Raw genomic sequence first — 16178 nt, forward strand, 5'->3', positions numbered from 1 at the left:
TAAACCATTGCATCAAAGCACACCAATACATTTTTGTAAAAGTAATATAATACTAAAATGAATAAAGGAATTTAATAAAAATAAGTAATTGTTCATTTTCATTCCAGCTTGTAATTTAATCATTTTCATTCCAGCTTGTAATTTAAAATTCGTTCCCTGGACTTCTATTAAAAGTGTATCTGTTTAGTCTGATTTTATAGCCATGTAGTCACGGTATGCAGGATTGCACGATTTCGGAACCAGCGCTTCTGATGGAGCAAGGACTCGTAGAAAAGAGACTTGCTCGAAAGCAATTCGCTCCTTTAACTCACTAACATGTTATTAAAATTATTTTGTGTAAAACTAATGCGCACAACATGAATACGCAGGTTAGTGAAGCTTGCTTGTGTGTTTACTAACGTGGATAACATGAACTAAGGACTAAAACCGCTTTAAACGGGAAATCTTTACTGCGCATGCGTCAACTGTATCTACGCAGCATGACAAACTATTGCTTGGAGGAAAATTCCTGCGCATGAGCAGAAGACACTAAAATGGAGTCTTGAAGACTCGCGTGCATGGCATCTGCTTAGCTGAAACAAAAACGAGCTATTTTACTAATGCTAATGCAGGGAACGTATTAATAAATAAAGGGGAATGGAGTAGAGATGGGTGGTATACAGCGAAACCATTTTGTTTGTGAAACTAATATTTGTCTTTCTGACTTTATCACTAGTACGCATTTGGGCCTCTCATGTATAACTGAATGAAGCTGAGTCACGTGACGACTGCGCATATCGACTGAAAATTTACCCGGAATGATGACTTGGATGTTGAACGGGAGCCAAGGTCGCAAAGTATTATCCCTGGGAACGGATGGTGAAAAGTTCAACGATGTGGACTCACATTCAGGCTGTTAATAAAAATGTTGCAAATAAAACGTGAATGCATGTGTGAACTAAAATTTTGAATAAAAATTAGGTGATGGGTTTGTGAACAATGGTCAAACTGATTTAGATGACATGTAAGCATGGTGTGATAATCTTTCTCCCTTGCCTGACCAATTAGATCTCCTATTTTTACGATATTAAAACTTTAGTGGGTGGAATATGAAGAACGAAAGGTATAATGGAGATAGCTTTAGTTAGTTGGTTAGTCCAGATGCTGTGAGCTTGGAACGGGGGATGCTGATGCTGGGAGAGATGCTGTGAGATGCTGATGAAGAATCAAATGCAGAACCTTCAATCCTAATTTTATTGGGTTAGATAAGAAGATCGCGGAAGAATCTCGAGAAGGAAGAGAGTGTCAGAAAGTGGTGCGGCGCAAGCGTCGGTATTCTAGAGAGGCCAACTATCCTGTCCTGAATCCTGTTCTGAAGTCTTTGTCTCCTGACCTTTCCCGAGGACCATTACCAGCTCTTTGGCCAGGGGGTTGGTCTTCACACCATTCTTGGTAACTATAATTTCACGTTATTTGCAGATGTTCTTTTCTCTCTGTCCTCTCCCTTACTGAGCATTGATCATTGTATGAGTCCGAAGTACGTGTTTGATGTTTAATCAATTGAAATTTCTCTCCTATGAATGATGGTGACTGTACTGTATTTTTGAAGTGGTTCACATGCATTTAATTTAGATAAAGATTTTAAACTTTCCTGAGTCTGTGATTATTTTACTTTAAATATAGAAAAGTTAGAGTTATGTACATTATCACCATCAACTAGTTCAACTAATGGTCCATCGACCAGAGGAAAGAACTATTTGATCAGTTGAAGGGTTAGTTTGAGATGAACAGAGGTACCAAATATCTAATCCTGATTATTGTGGAAATTATAGAAAATATATATAAACTTTGACTCCAGCGGTTTACTCAATTGTTTGTGTATATGGGCCCAGGTGAGTATATGGTAGTGGAGTATCTGTTATTGGTACGCCACTGGATCAGTTTTTCTGGTAGGAGAGTTATTGTTATTATTGACTAGTTTGGTGATAAATATTGATTATTGATTTTTGTCTAACAAAAGAGTTAGCGTCTTGTTTTATGTTGTCTGGAAATCCCGGGAAAATAAATAGCGGGTGGTGACAGAAGCCACACTGGGGTGAGGTTACTCGTCTGTTGGAATAATACTGAGAAGCTACGTAGGGCGGGCAGTGGTAAACTAGGGACTACTTTGTATAAAAGCAGAGTGTGAGTGGTAGCAGAGGGTTCGCTGGTGAAACTTTGGGCTTATTTCCCCGTAGGGGTAACACTAAAGGAGTAACAGGTTCTCCCGAGCTTGAATGAATAGTAAACAGGGGTTTTTCTCGCAGCAGAAGAGGAGCAATTCTGAGACTCCAGAATAAGTCTAAAGTCTATCCTTTGTTTAGTGGAAGAGGCAGAGTAGTGAATGTTTTTATGCTGTTACTAACAGATTTTATTTTAAGAAAAGGAAAAGAAATACGTTTTCGTATTACCGTATAAAGCAAGGGTCAGTCGCTGGAGTTGTGCTGACGTCACAGAGAGCCGTGCTAGGATTGGTTGAAACAGTGGGCGTGAGACAGAAGCAGATTGCAAAGGAGGGGTCAGTAGTGAGGAGCAATACTGACGTCACAAAAGGCAGCGCTAGTATTGCTTAAACAAACAGCGCAAGCCTGAGCTTTAATTGGTTATTAGATAGAAGCTTTGTTAGCATTGGTTAAGAAGAAATTGTATGTTGGATTCTGATTTGACTGCTGGTGTGAGTCGCACCGATAGCAGAGTTCAAGGGTTTGCGGAATATTCTTTCATATATCGTTCATCTAGAATGTATGGAGAAAAGAGAAAAATGTTGTTAATAAAGAAAATTAAGAATTTCTTTAAGAAAGATAAGCCTGTGTTGACTAGAAAGGGAATTCCTATTCCGCCACCAAAAACACCTGCTTCCTTTATGCTGATGGAAAGAGGATATCATACTTGTGTATGGTTGGAGAATTGGATGGAATATACAAAAGGTGATGGAGTTCTTGCTTTACCAGAACATGGTACGTTTAATGGGAGAATTCTTCCGAATTTGAGAACTAGAATGAATGATTTGGAACCAAGACCTAGGTTAACTCAGTATGAGGCTCTGGAAGAATGGGAGACTGAGTCATGTGAACGAGAGAAATGCAGAGGCGGTAAGAGGTATAGAGGATTTTTTCCCAGATATTTGCATGAGTCACGCGAAGGTCAGATGAAGCAATGGAGAAGAGCTATGGTATCAGAAGGTTTATACCCAGTGTTAATGGCTGAGTAACAGAAGCAAGTGTAAGGAGAAAACAAAACACATGAATGGATATGGTGAATCAGATGACGAATTGTTAGTGGAAATTCTAACTAAAAGTCCTCCACCGTATCAGGAAGGACGCAGTAGAGCGGTGGTTCCCAATCTGTGCGCCGCGGCGCCCTGGTGCGCCCCCAAAAATAGCCAGGGGCGCCGCGACACAATACGTCAATATCCCAGGTTGTGCAATTACTTGCATTTTGTAAGCTCGCTATCTAAAATATGTTTTGTTAAAGGTAGATGAAACTCCCTCTTGTACCACTAGATTGCAGTGTGACATGTAAAATAGCACATTAAGTGCTCTTTTATGTCATATATTGACCCAGTTTACACAAACTATGAGCGATGAGGAAATATAAACATTTGCACAAAGGGAAGGCAGTTTAAATCATATAACAAGTAACTGAGCAATTAGGTGAGTTTATTGAAGTTACGAACGTATGAAATTGATGAGGAAATATCTTATTCTTAGTCGTCTCCTCATCATGAATGACTCATGAGATCATTAGCTAAAAGAAAGCTACGTGTGCATTTGAGAATTAATTTACAAGGCTGGATTGCATCCTGGTCTGTGGTTAAAAGTGATTCAAGCTTGACAATATCCTCAGCAGGAGTTCACTTGAAACTTGGCCTCCAAGTGCTTCCTGGAAATCTTCAAAAATTGCAGCAACTAGAAATATTTGCCCTTTGCTTTGTCAGAGTTCCTGACATTTCTGCACTTTAAGGACACGCAAATTTCTAATTATTCCTTCATATAGTAACCCAAACTTTTATTTAAAGAAAGTGTGACCTGCAACGAGCAGCCCAGGTCATATCTAATGGGTCTTCTTACCAGTCCCACTTTTTCTTCTGTATGAAGATCGCTCAGTAACACAATTCCCAACTACCTGGCTCATACATAGAATGAAATAGATTTGGTAAAAGGCACTCCAGTGGAGATTCAAGGAGGGTGTGGCAGTGGTACCTGCCTCTCAAGCTGTACTTAAGGTGAGGCTAATCAGGGTGCAGACCCTGTTAAGTCTCTAGTTTTAGCTTGTAAGCTGTCTTGCTTGGGTTCTGATGTAATTCCTGATCAGCCTCTACCTGCTGCTGACCTGGTCGAAAAGACTGCCTTCAAGCTTGCAGCCACCACAGGCTCACAGGTGAGTTTAAAACTACTAAAGCCAACAGTAGCTGATAGCGCTGTTATGGGATAGCTGTCTTGCTTCATTATATTTTTTAATGTTGCTTGTATGATTTGTTTTACCATCACCAACTCATACAAAGATTGGGACTTAAGCATTGTACAGATGCCTCTGTACTTCCACTTGTCATTCTCCAGCAATCTACACCTCCATTCTTGAAACCCGGAAGTTGGTAAAAGTGTATGCTTTTTGATTGTTCTCCAAAAAACTTAGAAATCAATCATATTTCTCCCCAACCTCTAAAGTCTGTAGTTTAGGTTTTACTTTAACAGCAGTCTTGTGCATTTCCTGTGTATATTCGCAATCTCAAGAGCTGCTGCTTATGTAAACTGCATAATTGTAGCCTTCGTTCTTTCACTAAAGAAACCCACCGCTCCTTGTCACTCTGTCTAGTTTAACCCTTGGGCGGGTTTATAGATCCAGTCTGCAACTTTTGATTTGGTATTGCAAAATGTGCAGAGTTTTCAAATTGTAAGACACATTGAAAGTGAGAACTAATTAACATACTTGACATCAACACAAGAAGTTATATGAGCGAAATGATAAATATATGTAGAACACCAAAACTTTACTATTGTGGACGAATGGCTAATAGGATTAGTGGAGCAGCATTCGTATATATCAAAAGTGGCTCCTTAACAACTAAAATGATTTGTAGGAGAGCACCCAACGCTAGTGCGAAATTTTTAAAAACAATTAAAAAATATATATATTCTACATGCAAACCACAGTGCTGGAGAGTACTCTTTCTGACTTAACCAAAATTTTTATTAAACAACTGTTATACTTTTATTTTGTTACATCTATGATTATAATACCTTCATCAGCTTCATGCCAATTATTTTCAGGGAATAAAATGGAAGTACTCCAGAGGCCGGGCTTACATTCCCCCATCCGCCAAAAAAAGTAACATATTGGGGAGCCGCGGTCAACGACCAGTAGGTCAAGGGAGCCGCAGGTGGAAAAAGTTTGGGAACCACTGCAGTAGAGTTACCCCAAGTGCACCGGTAATGGGAACACCCTTAATTCCTCAAATTGTACATGATACATCAGTTAATATGGAGCTTCAAGATAAAGAAAGAGAAGCCTTGAATAGAACTAGGGAGGAAGTAGTACAGAAAATAAGTCAATTGAATTTAAATACTGAAGCTTTGACAGTACCAGTGATTATAGGTCCTGTTATCCCATTATATGGAGAGAAAACGAGTAGCCCAAAACCTCAAGCTGTAACAATTCCCTTGAGTAATCCCAGAAAAGAGGTAGTAATATCTGATGATCAGGCCAGTGCAAATCAGTCATTTCATTAATGGACCTTCCCATAAGGGAACCTATAATTGAAACTCCAAAAAGAATCACTCCGGAAATTTGAAAGAAAGAGGGTCTATGGTACCTTTAGCAACTAGGAGTTCATCAGCGGTCACTCCAGAAGATTTGGAAAGATGGGCACAGGGAATAGAAAAACGAAGCTCAAAAACACCAAAGATCTTAGATATTTACAGATTGAAAGTGGAGTTGGAAGAGATGATAGCTGGAAATGTGGGAATAGAAAGGTTGAACCTTTACAATGATGAGGAGTTGTTGTTTATATGTAGGAGCCTAACCAGAAATGCAAGATTGTTTCATGAGAGATTGACAGAGGTTGCTTCAGAGATTGGAATGGATATAGGGAGATCAAAATTATTACAGAAACCATATCGAGTGGAGTTTACTGACAAGGATTTGGAGAATATGAATGTGTCTGGTAAAAGACTACAGATAAAAGAGTTAATGAACATTTTGCAGAAGTGGGGAGACATTGACAAGTGGAGGACTAGGTGGATAAGGAAGGAAGAGGAAGCACAAGCAAAGGAAGCATCATCGGCATTCTTACTAAAAGAATCAGAAAAGGCAGAGAGATTGTGTCCCATGAGAGAGGTTCCTGGTGGTGGATATGTTCATATTACGTGGAGCAGACAGGATATTTTGTCATTTACAAACAATTTCCCTAGGTTAAAAGAGAAACCCGTTAAATGGTACAAACAGGTTGAAAGATTTGTGAAAGTTTTGAAGTTTCTGTTGAAGGATCTGGATGGTCTGTTTGATATTGTGGTACCTGCTGACTTATGGACAGAGTGTAAGTTCACAGTTGATTGGCCAACTGAGGAGTATGCTAGAGACTCGAAAACAGGAGCACCATCAGAAGAGGTGATGAAGAAGTATCACCAAGTAATTACTTTTCTGAAATCGAAAATCCCTCCTAAAGAGACAGATTGGGTGAAGATAGAACAACTCATACCATGGTCTTAAGCTAGGCAATCTGTAATTAAGTCCTTAGAAAATGGTGTTTCTTCCTTTGTCCATAAACCATGCCAACGGGCATCTATAGTGATGGTATCGCTTAAATATGGGGCGAACAGTTCTTTATGTACAATAATATTTGCAGTTGCACTAGGAACTGCCAATAATCTTTCTAAGAACTTATTTTCATTAGTTTGTAGGATTGTCATATTTGCTCTCCCCCATGTTGCGGCTCCATAGTTAACTGCTGGGACACACTCACTCCTATACAAGATTAAAATTTCTCGTAACGGTTTGTTCCCTAGTTTTGCCGCAAATCTAAAAATTCCCTCAGGCGTTTAAAAAAAAATCATTTTGCATAATTCAATGTGTGAATTCCATGTGCCGTTGTTGCAAAATAGCAACCCCAAATATGAGAATGTCCGTACTCTGTTTATAAAAACCCCACCCACATGATGCTGTCTACACTTTTGTCTCTTGCCTCCACATGACATTACAAATGTTTTTTTAAAATTCAGCTGTAGATCTATATCAGTCATATATTGGGCAAAATTGTCCAGTAGGCATTGCAGGCCGTTTGCACTGCTGGACATTAGGACAGCATCATCTGCGTTGAAAAAAACAGGGGTGGTGCGTATTCCAACTTTTGGGGCATCTACGACCAATTTTTGTAAAAACGAATCCACATTATTTATGTACAAAGAGAATAAAAGGGGAGCCAATACGCATTCCTGTCTGATACCTCGCTTTACCGCAAAATCAGGCGTGCATTCCCCTAATTTTCCATACCGTACCCTTGAAATTAAATAAGCGTGAATTTGCGATAAAAATAGAATTATTTCTATGGGAGCACAAAGCCCTCTTAAAGTTTGCCATAGTTTTTGATGATTAACTAAATCGAAGGCACTGGTGAGGTCTACGAAACATAAATGAAGCGTACCCTCCTTAGCTAATGTATACTTCCCAATTAACAACTCTGGATTTAAACATTGCTCCACCATCCCAATACCCCTTCTGAAACCATACTGTACCTCTATTAATATGTTTTTTTCGCTGGCCCAGGCTTCAAGCCTTTCCAGCATAATTCGTCCCATAATCTTGGAAGAGGAATCAAGAAGGGATATTGGGCGGTAGTAGTTTGCCTTTTCCCTGTCCCCTTTTTAAAAAATGGGTACAATAATGCTTTCGGCCCATGTGACTGGTAATACTCCTCCCAAAGCACCATTAAAAACTGTCACTAATATTGGTGTCCAAAAATCCAAATCATACTTAAAAACATCTATCGGCACCCCGTCTGAGCCTGCAGCTTTCCCACTTACACTTTTTTGGAGTGCAAGTTTTATTTCCTCTGGGGTGATTGGTGATGTTTTAACTTGATTTACCTTTATACATTTTTCTTTCTTCCAATCTATACTATTTATATCTTCTGGGTTAAAAATGCTCTTAAAATGTAACACCCAATCTTCTGGTGGTACTACGGTATCAATCCTTACTGCATTGTTATCTTTAAAATATGGGTGATTAATTATCTTCCAGAAGAGGGCTGAGTCTTTCACTATCCAACACTTACCCTACTGTTGCCCTAAAATTATTATGTGTTGTAATGGTATGCATTGTAATGGTATGCGTTGTAATGGAATGCGCTGTAATGGTATTTTTTAAAAATGCGTTGTAATGACATGCGTTGTAAAATCATGCAATGTAATGGTAGCTGCGATGTAAAGACTGCGTTGTAAAAGCATGCGTTGTAATTGCATGCGTTGTAACATCATATATTCCCCCCGCCCTTTTAGGCTAAGTTTTTGAGGGCAGAAACGTGTTGTCAAATATAGGGGAGGCATGAGTCATTGTACTCTGTGATACCTGTCATTAGGTTGGTTTTAATATTCCTCGGGTCCTCACAAATTAAAGTGATAACTGAGGAAACCGAGTTTTTTAAAAAATTCATCTGGATCCCGTTATTGTCCAGTAGTTTTAAGAACTCGTTACTACTGCCAAGTCTTCGCGGAGGTTGAGTCCGCCTTGGTAGTACCATCTCACCGGGCTGGGGAGAGGATGACGATGATGAAGCATGACACTATTATGTGTGTGAGGCATCCTCTTCCATTGAGGATGGCCTTCCTGTTCTGAACGACCCATACACGACTCGCAATAGAAGGTACTGGACCCCATTTGGGGTTCTATGCCCTATGCCCTTTCGGCTGACATTGGCGCCCTACTTTATTGGGGTTTGTGACACTGCTAGATAGGTCAGAGTGAATAAACGGGACCCTCAGGTTGTGCAGGCCACTGTGGGAACAGTAAAGGGTGTGGGAGGGCAAGCAGGCCTCAGTAATGCAAGAAGTAGCCCAACCAGATTCCAACTTCTTAGCAACCAGTAGTTACCGAACGTTTTTCAAGATACAAAGCTTGTGTTGGTAACCAAATTACTATCGGAAAAAAATCATGTATATAGCCTATTTTTATAAATTGGAGTCTGGAACACCAAAGAGTTGTGTCATTTACTTATTGTCAATGTCGATACTGTGAAATGCTCAGCACATGTTGCAAAGAGTGTGTCTGAATGCTCTGTGCTGCTCTACCAGGACATTGTTGGGAGGGCGAGAGGTCAGTGGTTAGTGGTTTGCCTACAAGGGCGTGAGTGGTCATTGGTTTGTCCACTAGGAGGGTGGGAGGTGAGTGACTCATGTACTTGGATCTATATTTTTATTACTTTCCTCCCAAAAAAAGGCATATTGAATGCACTACCCTATTTCTCACCCTATACCTCTATCAATATCTTTAATCTACATATACGTACTTCCTTTATGCATCTATAAACTTTCCATGCACTTATGGATCTATATATTTATTACTTTCATTTAATTCAGCATATCCAATGCACTACCCGTTTGCTCACCCTATACCTCTCTCAATATATCTTTTACAGCCACTCTCTCATTCATCTCAAACCCCATACCACTACTATGGTCCCCAAAATAACCCTTTCTAGACTCTCTCCTACCCTACCCCTCCTTGCACCATCTGAAACCTCTTTTATTGTACTGATCCCCCAAAACAAGCCTTTCTAAACTCTTCCCTCTGACTCTTCCCCGCCACATCTCTTTTTACTCATCCCACTACTGCTATGACCTCCCCCCCAAAAAGTCTAAATCCTTCACTCTTCTATCCCTCCACTACCCCTTTCAATCAAAATAACAGACTAACATGTCCACTTCTCATATTTTATAATTCACTATAAAATTCACCACTAATCCTTTATGGGTTCCAGAGTAGCGTGCTACTCGATGAAAAAAGCGCTTCAACACCTCACCAGGGGTAGCAAGCACTATATAAATGCAAACCATTTTTCCCTCTTCTATCCCTCAGCTATCCTTCTCAATGCAAATAAATGACTAATATCCACCACTCAAATTACTTTCATGTATTTATCTATACTAATTCACCACTAATCTTTTATGGGTTCCGGAGTAGCATGCTATTCGCCGAAAAAGCGCTTCAACACTCCATCAGGGGTAACAAGCGCTATATATATGCAAATCTTTATCCCTCTTCTATCCCTCTGCTACCCTTCTCAATCCAAATAACTGACTAACATATCCACCACTCAAATTACTTTCATATTTCACTCCTAATTCACCACTAATCCTTTAATGGGTTCCGGAGTAGCGTGCTACTTGCCAAAAAAGTGCTTCAACACCCCATCGGGGGTAACAAGTGCTATACAAAGGCAATACAAAGGCAAACCTTTTTCCCTCTTCTATCCCTCCGCTATCCTTCTCAATCCAAATATACTAATTCACCACTAATCCTTATGGGTTCCTGAATAGCGTGCTACTCGCCAAGAAAGTGCTCCAACACACCATCAGTCGTAACATGCGCTATATAAATGCAAACCTTTTCCCCTCTTCTATCCCTCCAGTATCCTTCTGAATCCAAATAACTGACTAATCTATCCTCCACTCAAATTACATTCATATTTCACTATACTAATTCACCACTAATCCTTTATGGGTTCCGGCGTAGCCTGCTACTCGCCGAAAAAAGAGTCCCCCTGAGTCCAGCCCCAGGGGTTGGGGGGACGCATTTATACCTGCCCCTGCCCACTGGCCTCCCACTCTGTCCCACCCACCACGTTGGCATACTTCTTGCATGAAATAAACCTGCAGCAAACTGTTTTTCCAACAAACCTGATTTTGTGTGATTATTTATTGCAGTGCATGCGATGTTCATCATGCGTGGGGAGGGTTGCCTATATCGGCACTATCCTGAAACATGGGAAGGTGTCGTAGCTGGGGGGCATCAAGTCACACGAGGCGCCATAGAGCTCAGGCAAGCTCAACGTGGGAGTGATATCGTGGTCCCCTCTTGCACCAGGATACCTACGTTGGCAGCAGCAGGGGTTCCCGGCTGCATGTGGGGTAGCAGTTGGTGCCCAGGAGTTCCCTGAGCGTTGCTTGCACCACTGCATTGAATAGTGGTTGAGGTTGGGGGGCTGAGTAGGAGAGGTTATCTGTGGGGATGCCTAAGTCAGGAGGGGTCAGCAGACTCACCATTAGACCCGGGATGTGGTCTGTTGACAGCAGCAGCAGTCTCCGGACTGCCAGTTCACTGGGCACGACTCATCCTTTGACCCGAATTGAGGTCACCGTGTCGGGTGCAGTGGTCTCCAGACTGCCGGACTGCTGGGCCTGGTGGAGCATGGGTGGTGGACCTGGGAGCCGAGAGGCAGTAGTCTCCTTGCTATGGGAGTCCATCAGCTGGAAACACCGGGTGAGAAGTGAAAGTCTCCAGACTACTGGTCAGCTAGGCACTGCTTTACCAAAGGCTCAGGATTCACTGCCAATATGGCCGTGGTCATCAGTCCCTGATGCACCGGCCACTTAACTGAGCGTCTGTGTGGTGTCAGTCAAGGTGCAGGCAGATTGTTTCGGCAGCTTACTCCTCGGGTGACCACCTGGCATGGGTGCAAATTCAGCACGGTGAGTGTAAAAATTCAGGACAAAGGGTCAAAATTCAGGCAAAAATTCAGGACAGAAGGTCAAAATTCAAGAGAAAAATACAGGACAGAAGGTCAAAATTCAGGACAAAAATTTGGGACAAAAGCTACATTTTACAGGCACATCAGAGGAAGTCACGTGACAGTATATAAGTAAGTAAATAGGCAAACAGCATAAGAACAAGTCAAAAAAAGGTTTATATTAGGGTGAGAAGTTCATGCACTTCACATTTTTCGGTATGCGCGCAACTTTGAGTAACTGTGCAGGTCTTTTTGGGGTATTTCCTATGATCATAATCTATTTATATGGTTACTGCACTCGTTATCTAGTCTGATATTTTGATTATAGTTCATGGTCCGGAGCAGGAATGTTTGGTAAGAGAAGGGGTCGGGAAGATCTGCTCGGATGGACTTTGTTACTAGCATCTCATATCTAAGTGCCACTGTGAGATGTAAAGCATCACACATAGAATGGAGCTAATTGGGACCTGCAGTGCTGGACTAGAGTGCAGTCCTCCGAGTGGCCAGCTTTATGTATCAGATCGCTTCACGTATCCCATGTCTGTTCTGCTGGTGAGGACTGGTTTAGGAAATTTAGGGGCTGGTACAGTACTGAGTGATGGATATGACCCCAAGCAGACAGGTCTTGTGTGAGGGTAGGAGCATTAAGCAGGAAACAGGAGTTATTGACCAGCCTGCATGAGCTATAATTAGCTGCACACTGCTGAGTGTTATGGTATTATGGTGGACCAGAACTGTTAGATAGGAGTTGACGTTACTATATCATGCCCTGGCTTGTGGCTTGCCATAGATCAGCCCTCCTTATTTTACCAGTATATGGGAAATAGCATACTGATTGGGCTGTTTCATTTCTGTGAGCTGTAAACTGAAGATTCTCTTTGATGCACAGAAGTGTGCTACAGACTAGAAACTGTAAACGTGTTGAGGCATTATTGTAAGTCAGAAGGAGGCACTGTCTTTAACATGCAGAACATTTCTTTTGAAATTGAAGCAAAATGCCAACATACTATTTTTGCCAACAAAAAGAGCATACCTAACATAAATGCATAAACAAGCCTTGGTGAGCCAGCATTAATTATTCATTCATTGGCCTGTTAAATTGTTAAATGTACACTTTGCTTCAGCCCACCAGGGCATACAGCAAGGGGCTATATAGTTCACTTTACCACTGCGCCCTTCAGTGTGAGCCCTAAGTTGGCAGGGTATGCCCAGACGTGGGTCCCTTGCTAACTTTGCCACTGGATTCAAGCTAGCCTGGCTGATGAGGGTTATGAACCCGAAACCGGTCCCAGGATGCTTGTTTCCGGTCCAGGGAAGACATGGCTGGGCAGTTCGGGCTGGACTGTTCCCATGAGGCACAGGGCCAGACTGATTTGCATATGGCCTGTCTGAACTGGGTTGGTGGAGTGAGCTAAAGAATGATGATGGATTAAACCCTGATCAGTTGACTGGGGGTGAGTGTTTGATTTGCTCAAACGCTCCGTTCATCCCCCCTTTGGTATCGCTTCAGAGTGAGCGGCACAAAGTCCCAGCCACTGTTCATATTTGCCCCAAAATAGTTCCTTTCCCCTAAACTGCAAAGTTGGTTAAAAGTGTACTTTTTCAAATTATTTTTTTTATTAATTTGAAATACAGGCTAGTTATTTTGTATGCACTCCTTTTTAAAGTTTATGGTCTGTGTGTCTCCCAAAGGTACGGTATTCCTGCTGTGGTGCCCTAGGCTGATGCAGGCACCGACACCACATGCTGTAACTGCAGCATGGCCCATTGTCATTCTGTATGAGAGAATCGACACAGACAGGATGACAATGGGGCTAATTGTCATGACTGGGGGGAACTGTGGAAGCCTCTTCACTTGAAAGAAATGTGAGCTGGCCCCCAACAGTGACTGCTGTGAAACCCCTGAGGCTGCTCAAAGGGGTCATCGCAGATTCCTGCAAACCCCAGAATTACGGACAAAAGGCGTCCGTAAAAAGAATTATAATGAACAATGGACTAGACAAGGAAATAACGGACAGTCCGTGAAATTTAAGGATGGTTGGTCACCCTACTTACTTTCCGTATGTCAGAAGTCCGAGGACAATGATCCGGACCCTCCTAGTTCTCTACATTGGGAGCCGGACTCAGACTCGGACACCAGAGCAGCTGTTGTGGTGGGAGCGCCGGGGAGTTTAGCCTCACAGGCATCCCTGAGGGGACGTTCAGTGGTGATACATTCCATGAAAGCAGCACAGACAATAGTGGACCCAGGAGGAGAGGTCGAGGGATGACACAAGCTGTGCTAGATCTGCCAGTGCAACCACAACTTCAAAATCTGAACACAAATGCACCAGAGAAAAACAACATAAAGTGGAGAGAAACAAGAGGTACCAGTCCATCTCACAATGGAGGAATGAAGATGGCATCCAAATTACCTGGAGAAACAAAACAAGAAACTCATCACCAATGTCAACATCAGTAGTTAAACTGGGACGGGGGAGAAGGTGAGTCTGTGAGATCTGAGTGATAGTCCTTAGCTCCAAGACGCACAATCAAGTCGAAAAGTTTCTGCAGACAGCTGATAGGTGAGAGCTAGAAAGCCACCGAAAGACTCAACAAGAATCTGTTGAAACCGCAATATTACCAGTTGCGCCACAGTCAACTCACAGGAAACCACCTGAAGACACACCAGACTCCGAGAACATCTCATCACAATCTTGAAGATCAATCAACCAAAAGCCGTACCAATGTCAAGAAAATGTCCATAGAGACAATCTTGAAAATGTTGATTGGAGTCTGAGGACCTTCTTCATGTGAGAGCAGAGCATGCTCCAATGATTAGCACAATAACCAGTTACACAACCCAAGACTTCACGTCAGCTGGAATATACCAGCAACCTCAGCAACAGGAGCAGCTAAAGTGACTCAGACAAGTTAGACTTGGCACGATCAGGTGCATGGAAAGACACCAAGGGGTTTCTGGCCTCAAAGGGGGCGTAAGCTTGGAAAAGGGCAGTTGTTGCACTGGAGATGTGCTGTTCAACTATAAGAAGGCAAAGATATCATGTTGTGAGCACATGGCACCTTGTGAGGTGTGCGATTTAGAAATCCATGTAAATGCATTCATACACTGCCTACACTTTTGTAATACATGGACTGTCTTCTGTAGCTGGCTGGGAATGCAGGAAATAGTGGCAGGGCCAGCAGGATGTTTAGTCCCAAACATAGAAGGCATGTGACCAGGCCTCTCAAAAGTCACACTAAACTAGATTTGAGTAGCGCCTTCAAGGGGTCTGTAGGGGCCAAATTACCACTTTTGGAGGAGCGGTGCTGTGGCGGTGCCACCCGTAATGCCACCGCTTTGCCGTAGGTCACTGCTGCTTACCTTCCAGATTATGACCAATTTTGTGGTCTGGAGGGCAGGCGGCAGGGCGATCCCACTGCAGTGCATCTTTCAAAGGCGGTGGTGCATTTGAAAGATGTACCACAATGGAAACGCCACATGGGGTTTCTGCACGGCATGGGATTGAAAGTCCATGCTGAGCAGGCACCTGGGTGCATGAACACAGGAGGGCACCTGTTGTGCCCCTATGCATGCATCTCAAGGCTGAGGAGGTACAGGGGGCCCTGTAGGGCCCCCTTTTTGTTTCAGCAATACAGCCTTTACATGGAGGAAAGACCTCCATCAAACCGCTGGCTGTCCTGAAACTTGTAATATGCATGGTGGTGCCACAGCGGCACAACTTGCATATTACATAGCCCCTGACCGCAGTGCCACTGCCAGGAAACAGAGACTCCCTGGCGCAGCCGGCAGTCCAATGACCGTCTGACCACTCAAGTGTTAATAGGGCGGTGGGACTGCTGGTGCAACGGTGGCTGCTGTGCCACCCCAGGTCTGGCGGTCTTTGGACCGCCAGACCCGTAATTTGGCCCTAGGCTTTTTCCAGCAAAACGTATTTAAGATATCTTGAATTTGTGTGATAGGCCCACTGATGTGCCTTAATTGATTGGGGGGGGGCAGGGGAATAGAGTCAAACCCATGCTGAAAACAGTGCCGTGTTTAGTGAAAGAAAAGAGAGCGGCAGGGAGCTACTCTGTGTTCATTGTACGGGACCATCAGCAGCCGTCCTGTCTTCTGGCTCGTCTCCTGGCTGGGAGTGGTGGGGCTTTAAAGAGCCGTTTAAGTCCTTCCACCTATTTTTCATAGAAGATCACTCTATGGAGCATACGTCTTCAAACTGGGGGGCGGGCCCCCGGGAGGGGGGGGCTTAAGGGATCCCCAGGGAGGGCGCCAGGCTCTGGTCAAGAGGAGCATCATGCTTTGTTTTAAGTGATAAAAGATGAGCGACAGCAGGCCACCTTGTAATGGACCTTCAATAACATATTTTGTTATGTATATCCTGGCTGGAAGTAAGTGTAAAAAGGGTCACAAAACTTAACTGCAATGCATATTTAAACATTG

This window comes from Triturus cristatus, chromosome 12, assembly GCF_964204655.1.
Source record: "Triturus cristatus chromosome 12, aTriCri1.1, whole genome shotgun sequence".
Classification (NCBI taxonomy): Eukaryota; Metazoa; Chordata; class Amphibia; order Caudata; family Salamandridae; genus Triturus; species Triturus cristatus.